Source organism: Triticum urartu, chromosome 4A (assembly GCF_056163025.1).
Source record: "Triticum urartu cultivar PI428250 chromosome 4A, HENAU_Tu73, whole genome shotgun sequence".
Classification (NCBI taxonomy): domain Eukaryota; kingdom Viridiplantae; phylum Streptophyta; class Magnoliopsida; order Poales; family Poaceae; genus Triticum; species Triticum urartu.
This window is the reverse complement of record NC_141876.1, coordinates 543,466,448-543,482,577: the sequence shown is the minus strand read 5'-3', so window position 1 is coordinate 543,482,577 and position 16,130 is coordinate 543,466,448. Positions and strand designations below refer to the sequence as shown.

At 47.3% G+C, this 16,130-nt stretch overlaps 1 pseudogene; it reads left to right on the top strand.

Moving 5' to 3' along the window:
• The window catches only part of LOC147976510 (uncharacterized), a 37,230-nt pseudogene extending 21,393 nt beyond the window's left edge, over positions 1–15,837 (top strand).
• Positions 15,838–16,130: the final 293 nt, after the last annotated feature.

Sequence of the window (16,130 nt, the reverse complement as noted above, 5' to 3'; positions counted from 1 at the left end):
ACCTTTACGTGACTTGACCACAATGTCATCCATGTATGCCTCCACATTCCGACTGATCTGAGTGAGCAGGCACTTCTGAATCATTCGCATAAATGTGGCTCCAGCGTTCTTCAAGCCGAATGGCATTGTGACATAACAGAAGCACCCGAACGGGGTGATAAAGGCTGTCTTTATTTCGTCGGGTCCGTACAGACGGATCTGGTGGTATCCGGAGTAGGCATCCAAAAAGGACAAACGCTCGCACCTAGCAGTCGAGTCGACTATCTGATCGATGCGAGGGAGAGGGAAGTGATCTTTCAGGCAGGCCCGATTGATATGCTTGAAACCGATGCACATGCGGAGTGAGTCATCTTTCTTTGGGACCATGACAACATTGGCTAACCACTCGGAGTGGTAAATCTCTCGGATAAACTCAGCTGCCAAAAGCCGAGCCACCTCTTCGCCAATTGCCTTTCTTTTCTGGATGGCGGACCGTCGAAGATGCTCTTTGACTGGTTTCACTTTCGGGTCGACTCGCAAACGATGCTCAGCCAGTCCCCTGGGAACACCTGGCATGTCAGAAGGCTTCCATGCAAAGATGTCCCAGTTCTCACGGAGGAACTGGATGAGCGCTTCTTCCTATTTGGAGTCGAGTGTGGTCGAAATGTGGGTCGGAGCTGCAGTGGGGTCCGTCAGGTGGATGTGAACAGACTTCGTCTCGCCAGACGACTGGAATGCTGAATCCGTGGCTGGCTTCTTGGCTCGCAACAAGGCACTCGGGTCTGCATTTTTCTGGTATTCTTGCAATTCTGCTACGGCCATCTGGGCATCGGCGATCTTTGAGCCCTTTTGAAAACACTCTTCCGCCTTTTTCCGATTACCAGAGATAATGATCACTCCTCTGGGACCAGGCATCTTCAGTTTGAGATACACGTAACAAGGTTGAGCCATGAATCGTGCATAAGCCGGCCTGCCTAGAATTGCACGATACGCACTCTGGAAATCCATGACTTCAAACGTCAACTTTTCTTTGCGGTAATTTTTGGCATCACCGAAAACCACGTCGAGTGCAATCTGACCGAGGGACGCAACCTTCTTGCCCCGGATGACCCCATGGAAACTCATATGGCTTTCACTGAGTCTGGACATCGGAATGCCCATTCCTTTCAACGTTTCTGCATACAGAATGTTCAGGCCACTGCCACCGTCCATCAGGACCTTTGTTAGTCGAGTGCCTTCGACCATCGGGTCGACCACCAGCGCTTACCTCCTAGGGGTGGCGATGTGCGCTGGATGATCAGACTGGTCGAATGTAATGGCAGTCTGTGACCATTTCAAGTAACTGGGTGTCGCCGGAGTGACCATGTTCACTTCTCTGTTGATGACTTTCAATCGACTCTTGTTTTCAACATCAACAAAAATCATCAGAGTGGAATTCACGTGACGATAACCATCATCATCTTCTCCTTCACTCTCAGCCTTGTCTGCCTCCTTCTCTTTTTCCTTGGGCTGTTTCTCTCGGAACTGCTAGATCAGGAGCCGACATTGTCGAGTGGTATGCTTCGAATAAATGAAATTACCTTCTTCGTCTTTTTTGGTGTGGATATGGCACGGCAGATCCAACACGTCATTTCCATCCTGATCTTTTACTTTCTTGGGGTTCCACGGCCCTTTGGGCTTCCCCTTGAACTTTCCTTGAACCACAACCAAGGCCTCACCCGGAGCAGCTGGTTCGGCCTTGCGTTTTTGTTTCCGACTGGAGTTTCCTCCTCCGGCTTCGTGGGCGACTGCTTTGTGCTTGCCACTCTGCAGTCGCTCCTCCTCTTCACCATTGGCATACTTGGTGGCGATTTCCATCATCCGAGTCAGAGTCATGTTTCCTGTCCGACCGAATTTCAGATTCAACTCCCGGTACCTGACGCCTTCCTTGAAAGCACAAATTGCCTGATGATCAGACACATCTTCCACCGTGTGGTGCAGGGTGATCCACCTCTGGATATAATCTCTCAAAGTTTCATTCGGTTTCTGGACGCAACACTGTAATTCTGTCAAACCTGCTGGCCGCTTGCAAGTACCCTCAAACGTTCTGACAAACACTCGGGCGAGATCTTCCCAAGTATAGATGCTGCCAGGTGCCAACTGATTCAGCCACGCCCTAGCCGAGTCCTCCAACATCAGAGGAAGGTGTTTCATGGGCACCTCATCATTGCCGCCACCAATCTGGACAGCCACTCGGTAGTCTTCGAGCCAGGTGTCAGGTTTGGACTCTCCGGTGAACTTACTGACTCCAGTCACCAACCTGAAGTTGGGGGGAATCACTGCAGCTCTGATAGCTTTGCTGAAGAACTCTAGGCCAGAGACATGCACCCTATTGCTGGTTTGCGGGCCTCTGTCATGGCCATCTCGGTGAGCTCTATTTCTGTCGACCAAGCCTTGTACGAGAATAGATCTCGCATCAAAGCCTGGCTCTCTGGGGTCGACTGGAATACCTCTTCCGATGCTGTTAGGGCACCTGTCTTCATGTGGCCGCGGCACGTACGACCCACTCCTTGGAGGAGGCGTGAGCACTCGACGGCGACCATCGCGATCGGCTCGACGATCATACTGCTTCTGGTTTCTGTACTGATCACGCCGCTCTCCACGTCCCTCACGCCTCGGGGGCGATCTCGGGCTATGGGCCGACTGGACCGTATCTGCGACCACATATCTGCTATGGATTCTATCCCGCGACTGAGACACGGTCGTATTCTGCTCTCCTGCTGCCCGGAGCAAGGCCCTGATCTGCGCCAGACCTCGGCCAGTTTCTGACTGGGAAGTGATGCGGCATACCCTACCACAAACATGCGCGATACACAAGTCATGGTGAATACACTGGTCAATGACAAGGGGTTGCAAGCGACTGCGGCGGTCGTCAACAAAGGGGTGCAAACGGAGGACATAATGGATGAGATGACTACGGTGCAGGTCGGAGGCGGATGCCAGAAAGTTAGTTAACCAAGACAAGGACCATAAAATTACAGAAGAGATGACACATCTTAGCAAAGGAAAAGATGGGCACTTGCGTATATTATGTGGTCCAGACTTTCTGCCCATAATACACAAAGGAGTTAATGTTAATCATGAGAGAGCTGCTAGATTAGATGGGTCCATACAAGTGCATGCACGCACAAAGCCAGAAAGGAATTGTTTGTTTACTAACCGATTTGGAAAACAATACCGTGCGTGCGTTTGGAGAAATAACAGGACGTGGAGAACATGGAGAATTAAAAGAAAAGAGACTACAACATGCGCCAGATTTGTTAGCTGTGTTTCACGGGATATACAAACCACCGATCTGCATGTCCTAGAAAATAGGAAGGGAAGGAGTCTACGTGTACATGCAGATATCAATCGGTCAGCTGTGTACGTTTGGAAAAAGAAAACAAAAATAGAAAATCATAACAATTACAGCAAGGAAATCGGCTGCGCCACAAGTCGAGCAAGGGTAGGTAAATCATGCACGTAATACGGCCTGCGTGCCTTGTTTAGGCCGAACTCATCAGAATCGGTTTGTATCTAGCTATATATAGTTTTGGCCGTGCAGACTTTATAGTTTTTTTTAGATTAGTTTCTTTAGAGTTTGGGTAGACTATGAAGCGGTCCTCTGGCCGTTCATCTTGTTTATTATTGTGAGATTTTCTATCAAGAAAATTACACTTTGGCAAGAGGATTCTCGTGATCGAGAGTTTGCTAGCTTTTGGCTTGAGGTCCGTCGGCGATGACGGATTGCGTGCTGGTGACGTCTACACCGACGAGAGGTGCCTTGTTTGCCGACGTATTGCTAGTCAGTTGTTGTTACCATAGTTTCAGGTTGCGTGTATCTCGCGTAATTGGAAACTTTATCAATGAAATTTAGTCACGGTTGTTGCATCGTGAAAGATCGGGCAAAATTAGCGGCGCGTCCGAGGTCGTGCTTTCATCAGGTGGTATCAGATTACTGGGTTTCTCACGGTGCATTTGTTCTTCTTAGTTGAGGATGTACGGTGACTCTGACTATTATGGATACAAGTCCCACAATGACAAGATGGAGACGCCAAAAATCACAGCCTGGTTGGACAGTGATGCTACACCGACAGAGTACAAATCATGGGAAAATAGGATGGAAAGTACGTTTGACAAGTGTGCTTCACAGGATTCTAATTTCGATGAGTTTATTGCTTTGGATCTTGCACTGGAGTGTGTGGATGATGAGTTGTATGAGTTGTGGCGTAAGGAGAAACGTGACAAAAAGTTACATTACTCGGCGACTATTTGGAAGGATTTCCGAAACTTTTTAATGGCAGAATTTTTACCTTCTCGTCGTGACAGTATTGTGGTGCCCCTTGTGACGACCATGGTCGCAGCTCCAGTGGAGGCACGTAATCAGAAAGTCAAAGTCTTGGAGCACAATGCTAAAATTAATAAGGTGGTGGTGAAGAGGGTCAACAAGTCAACTGCGATGGTGATTACTCCAGATGAAAAGAAACAAACAGTACCTATTGTTCACAAGGTTTCAGAGGCGCATGTGGACACGGCAATAAAAGAGGAAGCGACATCACCAATGAGTGGGCTGAATGTACAACTCAAGAGGGTACATGATGGTAGCAGTAATAAGGTGGATAAAGGGCAGCGTTGGAGTTTGTTTCAGACTCAGTGTGAAATCAAGGGAACAACGTGTAAATTGATGATTGACGGAGGTAGTTGCACCAATGGAATCAGCAAGATGTTGGTGGAGAAACTTGGCTTGTCCACATGGCGATATGATGAACCACATCATTTGGAATGGTTGAATAATTGTGGGCAGCTCAAAATTACACATAAGGTGCATGTGCCGTTTAAAGTTGGACAGTATATGGATGAGGTGGAATGCGACGTTTTGCCATTAGAGGTATGTGGTTTATTACTTGGACGACCATGGCAACACGACCGCAATGCAACACATGCCGGGAGGATGAATACATATACTTTTGTTCATGATGGGAAGCAAATGACACTAAAACCAATGGAAGAGAAATCGATTTGCTCAGATATGGTGCTGAAAGTACGGAAAGAGAGATCTTTGAAGGACAACTCGAAACCGAGGACGGTTTGCCTTCAAGAGAGGGAGGATGATGCAGCATACCCTACCACAAACATGCGCGATACACAAGTCATGGTGAATACACTGGTCAATGACAAGGGGTTGCAAGCGACTGCGGCGGTCGTCGACAAAGAGGTGCAAACGGAGGACATAATGGATGAGACGACTACGGTGCAGGTCGAGGAGGCGGATGCCAGAAAGTTCGTTAACCAAGACAAGGACCATAAAATTACAGAAGAGATGACACATCTTAGCAAAGGAAAAGATGGGCACTTGCGTATATTATGTGGTCCAGAAGGATCTCTTTGCGAAGGAGAGCACCGGCATTAGGATGGAGTGAGGCAAAAGGAAATTGTGTTTCATCAAATACCACATCACGAGAAATATAGACGCGACCAATCGCAACATCAAGACATTTAACACCCTTATGTTGAGCACTGTATCCAAGAAACACACATTGCTTGGAACAAAACATAAGTTTACGAGTGTTATAAGGATGAAGATTGGGCCAACATGCGCAACCAAAGACTCGAAGAGTGGTGTAGTCCGGTGTGATATGCAAAAGACGCTCAGTGGGGGTCTCGTTAGAGATGACACGACTAGGCCACATGTTGATGAGATGCACAATGATAAGAAACGCTTCATCCCAAAATTTTAGTGGCATGGAGGCGGAAGCAAGGAGATCTAGTCCTACTTCAATGATGTGGCGGTGTTTGCGTTCGGCTGACCCATTTTGCTGGTGCGCGTGGGGGCATGAGACATGATGAGAAATGCCAATCTTTTGAAAAAAAGAATTGAGATTCTCGTATTCCCCACCCCAATCAGATTGCATAGCAATGATTTTACTATCAAACTTGCGTTCTACAAGAGCTTGAAAGTTGTGAAACACTTGAAAGACATCAGAACGCTTTTTGAGCAAATAGATCCGTGCGTACTTACTAAAATCATCAATAAAGCTTACATAGTAAGAATGTCGACCAACAGAAGTAGGGGCTGGACCCCATACATCAGAAAAGATAAGCTGCAAGGGCTTGGTTGACACACTAGTGGATACAGGATATGGCAGTTGATGACTTTTTGCTCGCTGACATGAATCACAAACAGTCTCTAAATTTCTCTCACCAACAACTGGGAGCTTATTTCTACTAAGGATTTGATGAACAGTAGCAAATGATGGATGACCTAAGCGACTGTGCCACCTTTCAGCGGAAAGCTTGATGGCACCATAAACTCTTTTATTGTATGAGCAATACTTAGGAAGTAATGCATAGAGTCCTTCCACACAGACACCCCTATGGAGAATTTCCTTCGTGACCTGATCCTTGATCAAAAAGAAGAAAGGGTGAAATTCTAGAAAGACATTGTTATCAAGGGCAATGCAATGAACAGATAAGAGAGTTTTGGAAGCATTAGGCACATGCAAGATATCTTTTATTTCAAGGTTTTTGTATGGGGTTTTGATATGTGATTGACCAATATGACTTATCTCCATACCTGCACCGTTTGCCGCAGTGTAGACTTGATCATTGCCACGATACTTCTCATGCATTGTTAGCTTCTCCAATTCACCCGTGATATGATTTGTTGCACCGGTATCCATATACCAGTTGGTATCGACACCGTATGACGTATCAGCTGCAGCAACAATTTTTTTCTTTTGGGACGTATCATCAGCATAACGCCAATCACAGTACTTAGCAATATGATTAGTTTTTTTTGTAGATTTGACATTTACCCTCGTAGCCTTCGTAGCCTTGGAAGTTTCGGCCCCTGTTGCCGTTGGAGGGGGGGGGGCGCTGACCGTTGTTGTTGCTGGGATTCCCCTGGTGATAGTAGCCTCCGCCACCACCACTATGATAGGACCCTCTACCGCCGGCGTAGTTCTTCTGGTGGTAGCCTCCAGCGCCACCGTTCGGGCAGTCGCTGCTGCCACCACCACCATAGCCACCTCCACCGTAGCCGCCAGAGCCGCCACTCCCGGCCACCGTTAGGGTGGCCACCGCCGCCATAGCCAGGGCCACCACGAGGGCCGCCACCGTTGCCCTTCTGGTTTGTGTTGCCGCGGTAGCCGCCCTTGTTGCCTCCTTGTCGCCCGCCGCCGCGGGAGATGGAGTTTACAGAAGATTTGAAGCCACCGGATCCGTTTCCATGGAACATCTCGACCCTCTGGTCGAAGTTGGCCACAAGAGAGAAGAGGGCGTCGACGGTGGTAGGCTCCGTGCGCACATCCAGCGCAGAGACAATCGGTTGGTACTCCATGTCGAGTCCAGCAACGATGAAGGAGATGAGTTCTCCCTCCCCGATCGGTCTGCCCGCCGCCGTGAGCTCGTCGGAGAGAGACCTCATGTACCCGAAGTAGGCAGAAGCCGACTGGTATCCCTTCTACGCATTGGTGAGAGAGGCTCGGATGTTGTTGACGCGAGATAGGGACACAGCAGCAAACATGTTCGCCAGCGCGTCCCAGATTGCATGTGATGTCTCAAGGGAGGCGACTTGGATGAGAACTTCTTTGGATAGATTTCGGAGGAGATAGGCAACTATTTGCTGATCTTGAATAAGCCATGGGGAGTAGTCAGGATTTGGGAAAACCTGATCCTTCCCATCGGCGCCTTTGGAGGTGATGGTTTTGGAGGGTTCTTTGGTAGTTTGATCGAGATAGCCAAAAAGGCCAGCGCCCATGATCTGTGATCTGGCCTGGGCGCGCCATAGGACATAGTTGGTACGGGAAAGTGGTTCGGATATGTTGTTGTTCAGGCCGGAGAAGATGGCCGAGCTAGAGGAGGACATGGTTCCTGGGGTGATCGGTGGAAGGTAGGATCTGTCGATGGAGGATGGGTGGAGACGAGCTAGGGACAGGTTTCTGTCGATGGAGGGTAGATGGGAATGAGCTAGACAAGGTGGAAGAGTCCTGCTCTGATACCATGTTAAGAATGGTTTAAGCGTCTCAATCACCGTAACATGGTGACCCGCATGTATTTGTATTGATATGACTTGGAGTACAAGGGATCCGGTGGTTACAATCTAACCATACGGAAGAGATATACAAGGGAAGGAGATAGAGATAGAGTACAGAGATACATTATCTGACTAACTACCTCCTAACAATACCCTTGATGCGCTGACAACAATATTGGTTAACATGTGGAAGTTGGAAGTCCCTAGTAAAATAAAAATCTTCATCTGGCGAGCTCTTAAAGGTGTTGTTCCTGGTATGGCAGCTCTTGCTTCTAGGCATATTAAAGTCTCAGCAGAATGTCCTATTTGTCGTTCTGGGCCTGAAGATATTCGCCATTTGCTGTTTAGTTGTACACGTGCTCGGCAAGTTTGGAAGGCACTTGGCCTTAATACATTTATTCATCAAGCTTTGGCAGTGGATCTTTCGGGCTCTGTAGTTTTGGAAGAAATCCTACGATGGCCACACAGGAAGTCTCCGGTGTTAGGACAGCTAGGCTTGCAAGAAACAGTGGTTGTGGCCTCATGGTACATATGGTGGGAAAGGAGAGAAGCAAGGAAAGGCGAGAACGTCAAACGACCTCTTAGCTCAGCTTTCGCTATCCAAGCACTAATGGCAGACTATGCAGAGAAGTCTCCTCAAGAGCAGGCGAGAAGAGTAGGTTGGGAGAAACCACTTATTGGTACTTACAAGTTAAATACTGATGCATCTTTCTTTGAAGATGGTACATGATCAATGGCTGCTATTGTGCGTAACAGTCGTGGGGAAGCAGTTGCCGGTGCTGCAGAGATTTTCAGTTATGCCTAAAGTGTTGCGTCTACAGAAGCAATGTCACTTTACCTTGGTCTTCGACTAGTACGTGATATTGGATGCTCAAAAATCCCCGTGGAGTCAGACTGTTTAGAGCTCGTTACCGCTTGCAATGGAGGTTCAGAGGTACTGGCATCATATACTGCTATTTAATACGATGCTTTCCAACTTGCACATGAGATATCGTCGATTTAATTCCGTCATTGCCCCAGGGAAGCAAATAAGTTGGCCCATGTTTTAGCGAGACATGCTTATGACTCAAAAGAAATGATTTGGTGGGATGATGTTCCGCCTAATTTTCTGTTACCTCATGTTCTGAATGATGTAACACTCTCAAATTTGCAATAAAGTGCCAAGAGGCTTCCTTAAAAAAACGCTCTTATATTATGGGACGGAGGGAGTATTTCGCAAAAAGACTATCATTTCTTAAAAAAAGTAAAAGGATCATCCTACCCTTTATTATGAAGAGGTATGGAGAGATTTCATCCGTTGATGTGTTTAGGGGGGTTGTACCGAAGCAGAAGTGTTGAGAGTAGAAGGTCTTCGTGTTCAAATTCCACTACGTGCTGATTGTTTTTGGATTTTCCACTATTACTGTTTCACTACTACAGGGAGAGAATGTTTGCTGCTGGGCCGGCCCAGTTGACCTCCCAGGGTTATACAGAATTGTATTTTGCAAAAGGACTATCCTTTCTCAAAAAAAGTAAAAGGATCATCCTACCCTTTATTATGAAGAGGTATGGAGAGATCTCATCCTTTGATGTGTTTAGGAGGGTTGTACCGAAGTAGAAGTGTTGCGATGATCGATGTGATGGCTGTTATGATTCTGAAGGTTGTGCTGATGATAGGCCTGACCGGTCTGGGCTTTTGAAAGGATTATTGCACGTTGTAGAGTTGGAGTTGTCAGTTCATTCCGAAGTGGTATGCATTCTTGCTTGCTTGCACTTGCTTCAGTTAGGTTCAGTTTTGGGACCTTATGACCATAGGAGTAGTATTATGTTGCTCAAATAGGCTGCGATGCAATTTACACTACCTGATTCTAAGCTTCTCACCTCACGCAATTTTAAAAATAGGTATTAGCAATAATAAATAGTGAGTCTAGGAAATAAATGTGTGTGTTTTAAACTTCTTGCGTTACTTTACTCCTGTACAGCATCTCGAGCCAAAGAAATCATTCCCCACTGCATCACATGGTGTAGTCGCATCTTCTACTGTAATTTCTTTAGCAAACTACTTATATGATCTTGTTCCTTTCCACAGTTTATTGTCAAACAGGGATTTAAAAATCTGCCCTACATTTGGCAAGTTAAGGACTTTATTGCTCAGCGAATGGTGTCCTGGCATTGCTGGTGACCTCAATATCTTCAGTTGTTTCCTCAAACATTCACCAATTCTGGAGAAGCTCACTCTCCAGCTTTGTGAGGTAATATATTTTGTACATGACCAACCGTGTGTTACTGAAGTTGATTACCATCCATGATCAATTGATGTAGTAAAATATTTGAGTGTTTTAGGTACCTAAAGTTCCAGTGAAAACACAAAGAAGTTACACTCCGTCAGAGCAACCATTTTTAGGCAGCCATCTGTGTGGAGGATGATAGAAGCGTCTCAACCCTCATACATGAGAGCTCACATGTATATATTGATGGAGCGATCGTAGTAGATCGAGGGGATTACAAGGTTCGGTGGAGATGGCCAACCGAAGGGAGATACATGAGAAGATAGAGAAGAAGAGATAAAGTAGTTTAAACAGATAACAAAAAACCTATCTCTATCTCCTATATTTGAGGCACAAGATATGTTTAACACCCTCCCTTAATCTGAACTTCTCAAGTTTAGATTACGCTTGAATTCTTCAAACTGTCTTGTGGCCAAAGCTTTTGTGAACCCATCTGCAACTTGATCTTTTGAAGGAATGAATCTAATGTCCAACTCCTTGCTTGCAACTCTTTCTCTTACAAAATGATAATCAATTTCAATGTGCTTTGTCCTTGCATGAAACACGGGATTGGCAGAAAGATATGTGGCACCAAGGTTAGCACACCAAAGACACGGTGTTTGAGCATATATTCCAAGTTCCTTTAGCATGGCCTTAACCTAGATGATCTCAGCTGTTGCATTGGCCAGTGCTTTGTACTCTGCCTCAGTACTTGACCGTGACACTGTTGCTTGCTTCTTGGCACACCAAGAGATAAGATTAGGTCCAAAGAAAACTGCAACCCCCCCAGTGGACCGTCTGTCATCCAAGCAACATGCCCAGTCAGAATCAGAAAAAGCACTAACAAGAGTGGAGGAGGACTTGCTGAAGGTGAGTCCAACACTCAATGTATTCTTCACATATCGTAGAATCCTCTTAGCAGCAGTCCAGTGAGCTGAGGTGGGTGCATGCAGAAACTGACACACTTTATTAACTGCAAAAGAAATGTCAGGTCGTGTAAGTGTTAAGTACTGAAGTGCTCCAACCAAACTTCTGTACTTGGTGCTATCAGCTTGATCCAAGAGTGTACCCTCGGTAAGAGATAATCTTTCTGCACTGGAAAGTGGAGTTGGAGATGGTTTACAATCTCTCATCCCAGCCTTGGTCAGAAGATCAGTCGCATACTTTTCCTGAGAAAGATGAAGACCACCATCACTGTTCCGCTTCACTTCAATACCAAGGAAGAAGTGAAGATCTCCCATATCCTTTAGTGCAAAATCTGAATGCAATCTTGCAACAAAGCTGTTATGGCCTTATCAGAGGAACTTGTGACAATAATATCATCAACATAAATGAGCACAAAAATAACAGTCTGTGACTTCTTGTAAATGAACAATGATGTATCTGACTTGGAGGGAATAAACCCAAGAGCTATCAGTTTGGAACTCAGACGTGAATACCATGCTCTAGGAGCTTGCTTGAGACCATAGAGGGACTTATCAAGTTTGCAAGCATGAGACGGTTTGTGTTTATTTTCATACCCAGGAGGTTGTTTCATGTAAACTTCCTCTTCCAGAACACCATGGAGAAACGCGTTCTGAACATCAAGCTGATGGAGGCTCCAACCTCTAGACACAGCAACAAACAGTACAAGGAGAATGGTGGCAGCTTTAACAACGGGACTAAAAGTATCCTCATAATCAAGTCCATACCTCTGTTTAAAACCCTTAGCAACAAGTCTGGCTTTGTAGCGATCGATGGTGCCATCTGATCGACGTTTGATGCGATAGACCCACTTACAATCAATAATGTTGTAACGTGGATGATAAGGAACAAGATGCCATGTGTTGTTATTCTGCAGGGCACGAAATTCTTCATCCATAGCGTGTTTCCAGCGGGGATCAACAAGAGCATCAGTGACAGTGCGAGGTTCACCTGCGGAGTCACTGGAGGCAGCTAAACCATACTTAGTTTTATAATTGATAGGAGGAATAGTGCCTGCCTGTAGACGCGTACGAGGCAGCGACGGAGGAGCCGCAGAAGATTCGGGCGACAGCGACGGACGTGGTTCTGGTGATCCCGAGGCAGATCCGTTCAACAGCGCGGGATCTTCTGTGGCAGCTGTAGTGGAAGGAGCATCAAAAGTGGCCGCAGAAGATCCGGGCGGATCGGGCACGGGAACCGCGTCACGTCCAGCCGAGCCTGTCGCAGGGGCCCGCCTGGAGTAGACCTGCGGGACCGGCGGGTACCGCCTGGTCGGGCTGGCCTCATCAGGTGATTGGCGCGCCTCGCATGGGGGGTCCAGCGCAGGCCGCCTGGTCGGGCTGCCCCCTGCAGTCGATTGGTGCGGCGCACGTGGGGAGGCTGGTGCGGTGGGGGAGCGTGACGCGACCAGGCGGGACTGGCCCAACAGCGATCCCGAGGAGGATACGGTCGGGGCTGACGTAGTCAGGGGCACCGATCCCGATGTAGATTCCCTTGGATCGCCTGTTTCCTCCTCTGTTGCTGCTGAAACAGTGTTTTTTTTCACCATTTTCTGCTGAAATACAAAACTCAGGTGCAACAGGTGATGGATTAGTCAAAGTTGGGTCAGTACAAATATCATCACCCTCACACGGAACGCCGGATAGATGCGAAGGAAGGAGAAGAATTTCCTTGCGGAGAAGGGCGCCGGCGTTTGGATGGAGTTTTGTAAAAGGGAATTGAGTTTCATCAAACACAACGTCACGTGAGATATACACACGTCCGGTGGAAACATCTAAGCACTTGACCCCCTTATGCTGAGCGCTATACCCAAGGAAAACACATTGCTTAGACCAAAAACTAAGCTTACGGGTGTTGTAGGGACGAAGATTTGGCCAGCAGGCACACCCAAAAACACGAAGTGTGGTGTAATCTGGTGTGACATGAAAGAGGCGTTTAGTGGGAGTTTCATTGGAAATAGTGCGACTAGGCCACATGTTGATGAGATGCACGGCAGTGAGAAAGGCTTCGTCCCAAAATTTTAGTGGCATTGAAGCAGAAGCTAAAAGAGCAAGACCTACTTCAACGATGTGCCTATGCTTGCGTTCAGCAGAGCCATTCTGTTGGTGCGCATGTGGGCAAGAGACGTGATGCGAGATACCTATCTTTTGAAAAAAAAGAATTCAGTTTCTCATACTCACCCCCCCAGTCCGACTGTACGGAAATAATTTTGCCATCAAGTTTGCATTCAACGAGAGCTTGAAAGTTGTGGAAAACTTGGAACACATCAGCACGTTTCTTAAGGAGATATATCCATGTGTACTTGGTGTAATCATCAATAAAACTAACATAGTAGGAGTGTCTACCAACAGAGGTGGGGGCAGGACCCCACACATCAGAAAAAATAAGCTGCAGAGGTTTAGTGGAAACACTAGTAGACACAGGATATGGCAATTGATGACTTTTTGCTCGTTGACATGAATCACAAATGGTTTCTAAGTTCCTCTCACCAACAACTGGGAGTTTATTTCTACTAAAGATCTGATGAACAGTAGAAAAAGAAGGATGACCTAAGCGATTGTGCCACCTCTCAGCAGAAAGCTTGATGGCACCATACACTTGTTTATTGTTCTGGCAATACTTGGGAAGCAAAGCATAGAGGCCTTCGACACAGACACCCCTATGGAGAATTTTCTTCGTGACCTGATCCTTGATCAAAAAGAAGAATGGGTGAAACTCTAGAAACACATTATTGTCAAGAGCAACACGATGAACAGATAACAAAGTTTTGGAGGCATTAGGAACATATAGGATGTCATTGATGTTAAGATTTTTGTGTGGGGTTTTGATAAAGGACTGACCAACATGACTTATCTCCATACCTGCACCATTTGCCGCAGTGTAGACTTGATCATGGCCACAATATTTCTCATGCATAGTCAGCCTGTCCAACTCGCCTGTGATGTGGTTGGTGGCACCCATGTCCATATACCAGTTGGTATCAACGCCATAAGACACGTCGGCTGCAGCTGCAACTTTATTTTTTTAGGAGTTTTTATCATCGGCGTAGCGCCAATCACAGTCTTTTGCAATATGGTTTGTTTTTTTTTTGCAAATTTGACACTTGTTTTCATACCCTTGAAAGGGGCGCCGATTGTTGTTGTTGTTGCGCCGATTGTAGCCGCCACCACCAGAAGGGTTCTGGTTCTGGTGAAAGTAGCCGCCGCCTCCACCAGAACCCCCCTGATGACCCCCGCCGTTCTGGTGGGCGCCATAGCCGCCACCAGAGTTAGGGTTTGGGTGGCCGCCGCCACCGCCCGCCATGTAGTAGCCGCCAGGAGCGCCGCCGCCGGAGCCACCAGCAGCAGCGTTATAGCCGCCGCCGCCGCGAGAGCCACCACCCCTCCTTTGCGGTAGCAGCCGTTTCCACCACCAGAACAGCCCCGCGAGGCGATGTTGGCGGAGGACTTGAAACCGCCATTGCCAGCACCGTGAAACATCTTCATGCGCTGATCGAAGTTTGACACGAGGGAGAAGAGGCCGTCGACGGTGATGGGCTCGGTGCGGACGTCGAGAGCGGAGATGATGGGTTGATAGTCCATGTCAAGTCTGGCGACAATGAAAGAGATGAGTTCCCCGTCTCCAAGGGGTTTGCCCGCCGCGGTGAGCTCATCGGAGAGAGAGCGCATCTGGCCAAAGTAGGCAGAGGCGGACAGGGAGCCCTTCTGAGCATTGCTGAGTGCAGCGCGAAGATTGTTGGCACGAGACAACGAGACAACGGAGAACATGGTGGCCAAGGCAGTCCAGATGGCGTGGGAGGACTCAAGGGAGGCAACTTGGATGAGAACTTCCTTGGACAGATTGCGCAAGAGGTATGCAACGATCTGTTGATCCTGAACGAGCCAGGTGTTATGGGCAGGGTTGGGGATGACCTGATCTTTGCCGTCTTTGTCTTTGGTGGTGAGGGTTTTGGGAGGCTCGACGGTGGTGCCGTCGATGTAGCCATAGAGGCCAGCGCCCAGTATCTGGGACCGGGCTTGAGCTTTCCAGAGAACGTAGTTCGTCCTGGTAAGGGGTTCAGAGGTGTTGTAATTGAGGGTGGAGGAGACGGCAGCACTGGAGGAAGACATGGTGGAGGGGATGGGTGGCGGCGAGGAAAGAAGCGTAGGTTGGGGACGAAGGAGATAGGTAGGTGTCGAGAGGTAGGAGGCACGAGCTAGATGCAATCGGAAGAGCCTGCTCTGTATACCATGTGGAGGATGATAGAAGCGTCTCAACCCTCATACATGAGAGCCCACATGTATATATTGATGGAGCGATCGTAGTAGATCGAGGGGATTACAAGGTTCGGTGGAGATGGCCAACCGAAGGGAGATACATGAGGAGATAGAGAAGAAGAGATAAAGTAGTTTAAACAGATAACAAAAAAACCTATCTCTATCTCCTATATTTGAGGCGCAAGATATGTTTAACAATCTGAAGATCGTTGAGATCAAATGTGACGAAGATGATGGCAGGGCCCACAAGGTTTTGGACATCTTGAGTACCTACAACATACCACTTGAGAACATTAAGATCCAGAAGTACAACATAGAACATGCCACTTCAGAAAGTTGACATCCAGCAAACTGATTAAACTTTTGGATCTTATTGTGAGTTCAGCTGTTGATACTTCTGCTTCTTTTGTTTCTGTATTCACGGATGCGTGTGTAAATTCTGAACCAAGATATGAAGGAAGTGCCAAAACTAATTAGAAAAATAAGTGTTACAAAATTGCATGTATGTTTTTTTTTGGAAATGGAGGTATACCCCCGGCCTCTGCATCATGATGATGCATGCGGCTCTCTTATTAAAAATCCAGAAAGTATCAAAAGGTACATATTCCCTAATCCCTATATATCTCGTAAAAG